Genomic DNA, 11,925 nt, shown 5'->3' with positions numbered 1-11,925 from the left:
AAGATAATAATCATGGTGCAGAGGCACAGATTCCTCAACAACAAAACACACATCACGAGCGCCTTTCCAGTTTCAGCCCAGAAAGCGACAGATCTGACTCTACAGCTGCTCAACATCTGGAACAAAACCTTGTCTCCCAGACAGTACACTTACTTAAGCCATGCATTGTTTTCTCATGAGTCAAAGTGGCAATAGGGACAAAGGCAACATCTTTTGGAAGATGTCTTTTCATCCACTCTAGAAAACAGCAAGATTTTATTTACCCAAATCAGTATCTAGTCCAGTTATTCCAATTCTTTGACTTTTTTTAGTTATGAGGACAGAGGTGGGCATTACGTCTTCTCCCCAAAACTTTCATCTGAAACTGTTTCTAGTAGTCTCTAAGCCCCAAATGTGCTTGTTTCAGCTTCCTTGTTGCTTTGGAAAGACCTATATATCATCAGTTAGATTCTATTTTGCATTATTATACTTCTTTATAAACAGATGCACTGTGCTCCCTAGATACAAACATTTGTTTTATACTGATTGCTTTTAAACCTAGAACTTACTATATTCAAAAATTTTCCTTTTCCATAAATGTGTGCATTTGTTGAAGCATTAATAAAGCTTTTGTGTTTGATTTTGTAGATCATGTTAAATTTACTTAGGCAGCATGTTAGACTTTGCACATGTTCTGTAGAAAAATAAAACCAAACCTAAGCCAGTAAAATAAAGGGTCAAGCAAACAATCCAGCAGGGAACTCTCCCAAAGCCGCAACCACTTCTTAACCTAATTTATAGCTCCACTACCGGCTGCACTATTATTCTGCTTACTTTTTTAAGTTTCTTCCTCAGATCTATTTCTTACATATGCTTTGGGATATGAATGCTATTCTCTGCTGGCTTTCTTCTTCTAATGCAACTTGGCCAGTTTCATTTGAACTCTAGGTGCCCCCTACAAGGGGATTTCAAAAAGCTCATGAAAAAGTGGAATTAAAAGGTAAGCCTAGGGATGGGTGTTTAGTGCATTGGGCACCAGCTGGGGTGCTCCCATCTGCATCAGAGTGCCTTGTTTGAGTTCTGGCTCTGCTGCTTCTGCTCTATCTTTCTACTAATGTGCGTCCTAGTAGGCAGCCGTGACAGCTCCAGGACTTGAGTCCCTGACTTGCATATGGGAGATCTGAACAGAGTTTGGGACCCTTGGCTTTGGCTTGGTCTAGCTCTGGCTGTTGTGGTCATTTGGGGAGTGAACCAGCAGATGGAAGATCTGTCTCTGTCTCTGTCTCTCTTTATACCTGTCCTTCTGCCTTTCAAATGAAATGAAAAAAAAATTTTTAAGGTATTTATTTTAGTGCAAAAAATTAAAATTCATGGAGAATTTTCATAATATGCATTTCATAAACTTCTAGAAAACTTCTGTTAAAGTACAAAAGTCAGTGTCCTAAAGACCAAGGAGTGTAACGGCAATGACCTTTGCTTTGCCTTTTCTCATCCCCTATCATTTAAATCTGTCATTGCTAAAGTAAAGCTACTATTAAACTACATAGTCAACAAAATATGCCTGCTTGTTTTTATTTGTTTACTTGACGGGCAGGGGGAAGAGAGAGAGAGCTTCCATCCACTGGTTCACTCTCCAAATACCCATAATCATGAAGGCTGGGCGGGGCTTTGGTTAGAATGCCATCCAGGTCTCCCATGTGGGTGGCAGCAATCCAACTACTTGAGCCATCATCTTCTGCCTCTGAGACTGCACTGGCAGAAAGCTGGGGTTAGGAAGAAGCTGGGAATCAAACTTAGGTACTCTGATGTGGGCCGTGAGCATCTTAAGGGCAAGGCTAAATGCCTGCTCCTGTTTGTTTTTTACTTCATCTTTTATTTTTAAAAAAGATTATTTATTTGAAAGGCAGAGTGACAGAGACAGAAAGAGAGAGGGAGAGACACAGAAAAGGGAGGGGATGATGGAGAGAAAGAGAGAGAGAGAGAGATCAATTTTCCATCCATTGGTTTACTCCCTAAGTAAAGAGTTATCAACAGTTAGGGCTGGCCGGGATGAAGTCAAGTGCCTGGAACTCCATCTGTGTTTCCCAAATGGGTATCAGGGGCCCAGTACTTGGGCTGTCATCTGCTTTCCTAGGCACATTAGCAGGAAGCTGGATCATGAACAGAGCCCTGGGACTTGAACTAGCACTTGGGCCACTACAAACGCTGGCCCCATCTGCTTTTTAATGCTTCCATTTTGGGCCTTGAAGAATACAGCCATTTTAGAGCTGAGAATTTAAGAGAATCCTTCCTCTATCATTTTCTGGGTAGGAAGAGTGATTTAGTAATAATTCAATCTTTGGCACAGTTTCCGGTTTAAAATGTTATGAAAGTTTACTGGACATCATTAGTCATCAGGGAAACACAAAAGAAAACTACAATGATATGTCATTATCACGCCACTGTCCAAAAACATTTTTTTTTTTAATAAAACACACAGCAGAGGCAGGCATTTGATCTAGCAGTTAAGATGTCAGTTGGGAAACCTGCATCCCATTTCAGAGTGACTGGGTTCCAATCATGGCCCTGCTCTCAATTCCAGCTTCCTATTAATGCAAACATACCCTGGGAGGCAGCAGATGATGGCAATGGGTGAGTACCTGTCCCCACATGGGAGACCTGAACTGGATTTCCAGTTCCTGGCTTCAGCCTAGCCCTTGTCTGGCCATTGTAGAAATTTGGGAAGTAAATCAGCAGATAAGAGCTCTCTGTTTCTCTCTCACACAAATGAAAAAAAGTAAATTTAAAAAAATCCATAACAAAGCAATCAAATGAACCAAAAGTTGTCAACACCAAGTACAGTAATTAGAACTCTCACATTACACATTGTAGAAATACAATACGGTATAGCAACTTTGAGAAACAATTTGACAGCTTCTAATAAACAAAGTTATCATTAGACCCAACAAATTTGCTTCCTAGGTGTATACTCAGAGAATGAAAAAATGGGTCCACATGAAAATGTGTGTGTGTAAAATAAATCTTTGAGTCTTGCAATATTTACTGTAGTACCTAGCATTGCAAAAGTAAAACACCTATAGATTGAGGGAGTGATTTCTATGCCAAGGCACATGCATTTAATGTCCACTTTTTTTTTAAAGCCACAAGAGAAAGATTGGTTGAAAGATTGTGAGGACTTGGTGCTGGCCTACTCTAGCCAAGTGATTTGGGAAAATCACCTTTCTGAATTTCAGTTCTTTCATCTTCAAAATAAAAATTTTTCTATGTATCCATCCAGTTTATCTCATGGAGAGCTGGGAACACTGAATTCTCAGAACTGATTGTAATTTATGTAAGAGAAAGCAAAGAATTAGGAATTTAGGAATCTGGATTCTAGCCCTAGCTCTTCTCATATTATTGGAAGTATATGACCTTGTACAAGTCAAAAGAAGACAAATGGTCACTGTTTTTGAAAATGAAATGGTCACTTCATCTCTGAAGTTCACTCCTACTCAAAAATCTTATGTTCTGGGTCAGAGAAGCATGAAATCAACTTATAAAGTGTCATTCTCATAAAGACATTTGATGTGAGTCTGATGATAAAATTTATTTTTTTGTCAGGCAGAGGGGACAGTGAGAGAGAGAGAGAGAGAGAGAGAGAGAGAGAAAGGTCCTCCTTTTCCATTGGTTCACCACACAATGGCCGCTGCAGCCAGCGTGCTGCGGCTGGCGCACCTTGCTGATCCAAAGCCAGGAGCCAGGTGCCTATCCTGGTCTCCCATGCGGGCGCAGGGCCCAAGGACTTGGGCCATCCTCCACTGCACCCCCGGGCCACAGCAGAGAGCTGGACTGGAAGAGGAGCAGAACAGAATCTGGTGCCCCGACCGGGACTAGAACCCAGTGTGCTGGTGCCACAGGCAGAGGATTAGCCTATTGAGCCACGGCGCCGGCCATGATGATAAAATTTAAATCTACTTTCTGATTGCCTGCCCCACCTCAATTATTCTTTAACCCAATCCATTTAGCCCTACACTTGTCCAATTGCCCTACAGGCTACCTGAATTCCACCTTTCAGATTTTCCTTTGTAACCAATTATTATTTTTGTTATCTTTAGTATTTCAACTCTTGGCCCTTGTAGCAAATACTGCCTTAATTCGTGTGGTCATCATGAGATTTTGAAATGAAAGAATTTATTTCTTCTCTCTTTTCATAATGCCACTAATCCCCCTATTCTCTTTTAGCATATAGTTAGTACAAAGCGACCTGTATTTCGTTGACATGTGACCTGGCAGTTAAGATGCCGCTGGGGACATCTGCATCCTCTCCGGGGGAGCCTGGGTTTGAGCCCGAGCTCCTCTCCTGATTCTAGCTTCCTGCGGATGCATGCCCTGGGAAGCAGCAGATGAAGTCCAAGTAGCTGAGTCCCTACTACCCATGTGGAAGACCTGAACTGCATTCCCATCTCCAAGCTCTGGCCTGGCCCAGCCCAGCCCTGGACATTGCAGGCCTCTGGGGGTGAACTAGTATCTAGGAGCACTCTCTGTCCCTCTGCCTTTCAGATTAAAAAAAAAATTTAGTGATCTGTATCATTTTATAAGGGTACATCAATCTTTTATTGAAAAAAAGTTCATGGGAAATTGAATAAAAAGTAATTTTACTGTGATGCCAACACTTTTTACATCCTGCATACAAAGAATCTTTAAAACATTCATGGAAAATGCATATTATGAAGCATGCATGGATTCCAAAAGTTTTTTGCACCAAAATAAACTTATCTTCTAATTCTATTTTTCCACAAACTTTTCGAAGTACCCTTATAGACTCTCTTTAGCCCAAAATCAGGAATTCTGTGGCTCTAGGGTCAGCATTGTGACACTGTAGGCTAAGCCATTGCCTGTGACAACAGTATCCCATTTGAGCACTGGTTCAAGTCCCATATGCTACACTCCCAATCCAGCTCCCTGCTAAAGGCACCTGGGAAAGCAGCAGAAGATGGCACAAGTACTTGGGCCCCTGCCATTCATCTGAGAGACCCAAATGGAGTTCCTGGCTCCTGGTTCTGCCTGTCCCAGCCCTGGCCATTGCAGGCATTTGAGGTGTGAACTAGTGGGTGGAATCGTTCTCTCTGTCTCTGTGTCTCCTTTTCTCCCTATAACTTTGCCTTTCAAATAAATAAAACTTAAATCTGTGGCTCTGCCTTCTTCAACAGCACCATTCAACGCCTTCTAGATGGCATTGCACAGGCAGGCACCAGTTTGACAGCACTACCCTATTATGCTTTCTTTCTTTTTTTTTTTTTAAGATTTATTTATTTATTTGAAAGGCTGAATTACACACAGAGAGAAGGAGAAGCAGAAGCAGAGAGAGAGAGAGAGAGAGGTCTTCCATCCCCTGGTTCACTTCCCAGATTGCCACAACAGCCGAAACTGTGCTGATCCGAAGCCCTCTTCTGCTTTCCCAGGCCATAGCAGAGAGCTGGATCAGAAGTGGAGCAGCTGGGTCTTGAACCAGTGTCTACATGGGATGCAGGCACTGCAGGTGGTGGTCCAACCTGCTACGCCACAGCGCCGGCCCCGTGCTGTCTTTCTAAAAGTCTTTTTCCCATTTCAGTTCCAATACATTCAAATAAAAGTCTCATCTCAACTTCTTTCTGTTTTCTTTCAAATATTTTAAACTCTGTAAGTTAGTATTATAATATCAAAATTCTATTAAATCAATAAGATAACTCTATTAAAGATGCTATTAAGATGGGGTTGGCGCTGTGGCACAGCAGGTTAATGCCCTGGCCTGAAGCGCTGGCATCCCATATGGGTGCCGGTTTAGTCCCGGCTGCTCCTATTCCGATCCAGCTCTGAGAAAGCAGAGGAAGATGGCCCAAGTCCTTGGGCCCCTGCACCCGCATGGGAGACTTGGAGGAAGCTCCTGGCTCCTGGCTTTGCATCGGCACAGCTCTGGCCATTGCGGCCAACTGGGGAGTGAACCATTGATGGAAGACCTCTCTCTCTCTCTCTCTCTCTCTCTGTCTCTCCTCTCTGTGTAACTCTGACTTTCAAATAAATAAATAAATCTTTTTTTAAAAAAGATACTATTAAGATAATTGTAACCAAGTTTGAAACCTTGCAGGGTTATGGATAGAGAATATAGATGAATTCCTAAGAGAGAGTAAAGTAATGTTGAGACTAGAGAACCTAAAACAGTTTGTGGGGTTATATAATTTTTTTAAAGATTTATTTTATTTATTTGAAAGACAGTTACAGAGAGAGCTAGAGACAGAGAGAGAGGTCTTCCATCTGCTGGTTCACTCCCCAGATGGCTGCAATGGCTGGAGCTGCGCCAATCTGAAGCCAGGAGCTTCCTCCGGGTCTCCCACGTGGGTGCAGGGGCCCAAGCACTTGGGCCATCTTCTACTGCTTTCCCAGGCCATAGCAGAGAGCTGGATCAGAAGGGGAGCACCCGGGACTAGAACTGTCACCCATTTGGGATGCCAGCGCTTCAGGCCAGGGCCTTAACCCGCTGCACCACAGCAGCGGCCCCCAGAATTATTTAATTAACAGGAAAACAACCTTTCAAGGGGCTTTGGAGTTTATTTTTTTGTTTTAAATTTAAATATTCATTATTAAAAGGCTATTACTTTCCAAATGTTGAATAAGCTAATTGTTAAGAGTTTTTCCCTTCTGGGTTAACTTTGCCCTTGATATAACTGATTATATTAGTCAGCTCTTTCTTGTGAAGGAAAGAGGTTTATTTCAGCTCACTTGTTTGGAGGTTCACAGTCCAAGGTCATCAGCCCTATTAGTTTGGCTTCCATTGATAGCGCTCTTGCTGGCAGGGCCCTGAAGCAGCACAGAGCATCACATGGAGAGGAGTGTGTGCAGAAGAAAGGCCAGGTGGTGACCCCAGCAGCAGACAGCATGGCTGGGTTGGATTCAGGCTTTCATAAGCAATGCTCTTGGGAGACCTACCTTCTGAGGGCATGCCCCTAAGTGATTGCCTACTAAGCAAGATGCTCTTACTAAGCTCACCTGTTGAACATGATGAGTGGATTAAGTCTTCACCTTCTTAGTATCATAAACCCGACTGAGGATTCAATGTCTGCCTGAGTTCAAGAGCCCAGTTTTGTTCAAACCATAGCACTGATCAATAGTTTGTATGCACGTGTGTAAAAAAGTGACCAGGTGCTTGCATGGGCAGCAGAGCCTTAAACGCTTTCTCTCGGTTAAGATTTTGTGTTTGCAGTTTGAAAGTATTCCAAATTGAGAATCTCTCTCAGATATACTGGAGAGGAGCAGGGGAGAGAGGGGGACACCCACTAATGGGCTGCTCCTCTTAGGTAACATCAAGACTGGATGTTGATGAACTTCCTCAGAACGAAAGGAGAGAGGGAAGCTGGCAACCTCCTACTAGGACTGGAACAACTGGTCATATTTCTTCTATAGCCATCCAGGGATGGCTGGATTGAAGAGAGGAAAGACAGGAGGCAGGAAATCCAATTAGATGACAGCTGTTAATATAAAAAGACGTGGGTGTAAGCTAGGTTAGTGAGAGTGCAGATGAAAAGGTGAGAAAGAATACTACTGATGTTACAGAGGTCATCAGTTGGCTTCAATCATTGCTTAAGAGCCCACGATGAGGAAAAAGGGAAGTATGATTCACAGGTGCTGACCTTTGTGACTAGCTGAATGATGAGTAACAGTCAAGATACTAAGAGAGGCCAGCATTGTGGTGCAGTGGGTAAAGCCATAGCTGGCATCTCATATAAACACAGGTTTGAGTCCTGGATGCTCCATTTCCAATCTGGCTCCTTGCTAACATGCCTGGAGAAGCAGTGGTAGATGTAGCCCAAGTGCTTGGGCCCCTGCCACCCATGTGGGAGATCTGGATAGAGTTCCAGCCCAACTCCCAGCTATCTGGAGGCAGTTAATAGGTGAGAGGACTTTAAAGAATTTGAATTAAATTGGAAAATTGAACTGAAAAATAAATGTATTTGGATGCAAAAAGTTTGAAAACCATGCGTAAATTTTATGTAACATGCATTTTCCATAGAATTTTTTTTCTGCATTTGGCATATGTTTTTGTCCAATTTGGACAAAGACTGAGATACAGGTGCAAAAAATAAATCCTCTTTTGCAACCCAGAACTCATTGATCAGTATGAGTTTTGATACATACAAGTAGGAATAGGATGCCTAACATAGTTAAAAGTGATGGGTGGAGTATTTATAGCCATAAGGGTTTGTTTTAGGTTTAAAGATCTTAGTATTCCAATTTTCATGTTGAGATAGTAAGTCAAGCTGGCTCTTTTTCTTAAGGCTTATCTTGAACATGTCTGGAGTTGAACGTGTATCTTAATGTATTGGAATGTCCTAGATAGTTTTATTTTTGAGTGATGGCTTAGGAAAAAAATACAGCCATTCACATGTGTGTGTGTCAAGAATCAGGCAAGTACATTTACTCTTTAAAAACCCAAGAGTAAATTGCTTGAAGAAATTATATTCCAAAGATTTTAGGTGGAATTTTGAAGTTATTATGTAATTCAAGTGAGGATTAACAGACCAGAAATTGTGGGCTGATAAGAAAACCGTGAATTAAGCATCCGTTTGTTCAAAAGGGCTTGAAGATTTAAAAGAGCTAACTAGATGACTTTGGACAGTGGAAGGAATTGCAACATGGGGACTTCCTTAAATAAAAATGTATTATTAACTTTAAAAAAATATTTTGAAGACCGAGTATAATCCTAATATAGGAGAGAGAGATAAACTGCAGATGTGTCTGTCTCCTCTTCCGAGGGATCATATAAAAACAGAAGTGTGTGCACTTGAGCGTGCGCACATGTGTGCTTGTGCATGTGCGTGTGTGTGTGTGTAAGTTTATTCTTCTGAATTGCAGGTGTTTCCCTTTTTGCTGGCAGCGTTCCTTAAACCTCGACAATGGAAAGGGTGCCTGTGTTGTGTGCCCTTGCAGGATGCATGTCTGGGCCAATCAATAAAAAGAAAGGCCTTACGGTGTCTGATTTGTTCAGCTTCATGTTTCCCAAATAACCTAGCTGTAACAGCAGTACAGACGAAAAGCTGACTCATTTCCTGCAAGTCAGCACAGCTCTCCATCCTCCCAAATTATTTGAACCTTTGGCCACTCCCAAAGAGAGTCAAAGCGTTGGAACCATTTGTGAGCATCTCTTTCATTTGTTAAATCTGTCACAAAGATTCAAGGTTAAAGAAAAAAAAAGCTTATCTTGCATGTACCACCCTCAGCCCCTGACAATGATGTCCTCACCTTTCAGAGAAAGTCTAGGAATTGGTTCAAATGCCACCCTCTTGTCACCCTCGATAATCACACAGATCCCCTGGGCTCCCACAGCAACAAGTTTCTCCAGCTGTTGTAGAACTTGTCATAGTCTGCTGTTAATTATTGAAATTCTGTGCCTGGGGAATCAGCCTTTTGCCCCTAATGGACGCCTGTCTATCGTCCTTCTCCTTCTGTCTCTGCACAGTATTTTGTACAGGAGTGCTGACTGAAATGGATTTGTTAAAAAGGTATGAAAATATTGTTTCAGCACTTAAAGTCAGAGGGCACACTTTGCTGTGAACAGTGACAGTTAAGAAGACACTATTTAAAAATAACTTTGTAGATAATTTTAAAAGTACAAACTGAATATTATAAGGGGCTGTTGACGGGGGTAAGGCGATTGACTTGAGGAGAATGTTGAGGAGTGATAATTTTCAAAGTCGTGGAAAAGTGCTGAGTCAGGATGACTCCTCAGACGGCCACCCAAAGGGCAGAGGTGGCAGGGGCTCAGCTGCTGTCTCTCTCCTGTCCTTGGCCACTCTCCTCAAGCATCACGTTTAGAATGTGTCACTTCTAAAATGACATTTTTTACCATTATCCTTGCAAGCTCTCTAGTTAACCTGACTTCCTAAAATAATTTCATCATATTTGTGTTTTTAAGAATGAGTTGACAATTTGACCACATGGCTAATAAATTCCAGTTTGTGGACTGAAGACCTTGGAATGCCATTCTTAATACCGTTTCACAATGAATACAACTTGGCAATGATGCATGTTCTGTTTTGGGACACATCCAGAGTCTCAGAAGGACTACAAAATCTTGGTGGAAGGTTTTCTCGCAATAAGGAAGCCCTGTAGCAGAGATAATGAGGCCTGCTTTATAGGAGGTTCCAAGTTTCCATTTAAAGACAGGGGAAACTTCTGGTATAACAATTAAGGTGCATGGATTTAGCAGGTGGAGGAGATTAGGCTGTACAATAGCTTGAGCTTCCAGTGCTTTAAGTGACTACTGGTTTTATAGCTTTCTTTCATGCATGATTCAAACCATAGTGTTTAAAAATAACTTTGAGGAGATATAGGGGCAGGCATTTGGAGCAGTGGCGATGCCTGCCTCTTCTATCAGAGAGCCTGGGTCCAAGCTCTTTCTCAGCTTCCAATTCCATCACCCTGTTAATGCACACCCTGACAGACAGCAGGTGGTGGCCCAAGTAGTTGGACCCCTGCTACCCATGTTGGAGATCCAGATTGAGCTGGGGGTCCTGATTTTAGCCTGACCCAGCTCCAGCTGTTGTGGGCATTTGGGGGAGTGAATCAGTGGATAGATCTCTCTGAATTAAAAAAAAAAAAGCCAAATAGAGTTTTAAATGTAAAAGATGACATAATCTCAGGAAGGGCATGGGGCTAAAATTTAGAAGCCACAGTTTTTCTGTCTGGCTCAAGTATTCATTGTTGGAATCCCTTGCCCAAATCACACTTAGGGTTTAAGTTTGTTTAACTGTGACTACAGTGACACATGCCTGGATGTGTTGAGTACCATGATATGACTGGTAAGGGCACTGAAATAATTAAAGAGACTTTCTGAGTGCACAAATACTGCTTTTTGGTTTTCTACTGCTTAAAAATTTTTAAAAAGATTTATTTTATCTATTTAAAAGGCAGAGTGACAGAGAAAGGAGAGACAGAGGGAGATCTTCCATCTGCTGTTTCACTTCCCGAATGGCTACAACAGCCAGGGCTGGACCAGGCTGAAGTCAGTAGCCTGGAACTCCATATGGATCTGCCATCAGGGTGGCAGGGGTCCAAGTCTGCTGATCCAGGAGCTGGTTTGGAAATGGAGCAGCTGGGACCCGAATGGCACTCCAGTATGGGATGTGCTGTCATAGACAGTTTAATCCTCTGTGCCTCAATGTCAGCCTCTACTGTTTTAATTTTTTTTTTTTTTTACTTCATTTATTTGAGAGACCGAGAGTTCTCTCATCTGATGGTTCACTCCCCAAATGTCTGCAATAGCCAGGGCTAGGCTGGGCTGGATCCAGGAGCTGGGATCACAATTCAGATATTCTACATGGCTGGCAGGAACCCAATTACTTGAGCCATTTCACTGCCTTCCACGGTCAGCATAAGCCAGAAGCTGGAGTGAGAAGCCAGAATCAGGAATTGACCCCAAGTCCTCCCTTGAGGCGAAAGACCCACCCCTTTCTGTTTTCATACTGTTGGTTCAGAAATCATTTCCTTTGGTTAAAAAGAGAACATTTCAAAACTTTTCAGCTTTTGAAACATTTTAGAGCCTCCGCCTGTAAACTATGTAACTATGTGTCTATAATGTTTTGATATTCTGTAGCAGACATGAAAATATTCACTTGTTATGGCCAACTAAGAATGCTTTTTGCTACTAGTCAAATTTCGAGCTATGCCAACCTACTCTGGAGGAATTGACTGGATAGGTCTAGCAACATTTAAGACCAATGAGAAGCTACATTTGTTGTCAAAGGGGGAAAGAATGAGAGGTTCCTGAATGAATATTAAAGAAAAAATTTTACAGCTTTATTGAAGTTTAATTGACATACAGAGGACTACACATATTTGGAGTGTGCACCTTGATAAGTCTGACATATGTATACACCAGTGAGCCCATCACCACAATCAAAGTGAATATTTCCATCAGCCCCCAAAGTTTCCTTA

At 42.1% G+C, this 11,925-nt stretch overlaps 1 non-coding gene across 1 annotated transcript; it reads left to right on the top strand.

The window, feature by feature from the left end:
* Positions 1-8,013: 8,013 nt before the first annotated feature.
* Positions 8,014-8,140, top strand: LOC133770836 (small nucleolar RNA SNORA40). The gene has a single exon (XR_009867517.1). It is a non-coding gene; the product is annotated as a small nucleolar RNA SNORA40 (small nucleolar RNA).
* Positions 8,141-11,925: the final 3,785 nt, after the last annotated feature.

The sequence above is a fragment of the Lepus europaeus genome, chromosome 11, assembly GCF_033115175.1.
Source record: "Lepus europaeus isolate LE1 chromosome 11, mLepTim1.pri, whole genome shotgun sequence".
NCBI lineage: Eukaryota > Metazoa > Chordata > Mammalia > Lagomorpha > Leporidae > Lepus > Lepus europaeus.
This window is presented reverse-complemented; position numbering and strand designations above follow the sequence as displayed.